This window comes from Gracilinanus agilis, unplaced genomic scaffold (assembly GCF_016433145.1).
Source record: "Gracilinanus agilis isolate LMUSP501 unplaced genomic scaffold, AgileGrace unplaced_scaffold52732, whole genome shotgun sequence".
In the NCBI taxonomy this organism is placed as follows: Eukaryota; Metazoa; Chordata; class Mammalia; order Didelphimorphia; family Didelphidae; genus Gracilinanus; species Gracilinanus agilis.
The window spans coordinates 2,923-3,261 of NW_025387724.1; positions in this window are offsets into that span (position 1 = coordinate 2,923).

Consider the following 339-nt stretch of genomic DNA (forward strand, 5'->3'; position numbering starts at 1 on the left):
CTCCTTCTCCTTCTCCTTCTCCTTCTTCTTCTTCTTCTTCTTCTTCTTCTTCTTCTTCTTCTTCTTCTTCTTCTTCTTCTTCTTCTTCTTCTTTTCTCTCTCCTTCTCTTTCTCTTTCCCCTTCTCCCTCTTCTCCCTCTCTCTCTTCCACCCTTTGCTTTTCTCTTCCTCCCTTCCCCTCTCTCTTCCTCCCTTCCCCCTCTCTCTTCTTCCCTTCTGTTCTTTCTCCTCCTCTTCTCTCCCCCCCTCTCATACACACTACAAAAACTTCTATTACAGTTTTTCCTCTATAGTTTTCAGTAGAATGCATTTGGATAATGTTCTGGGTTATAGAGTTAG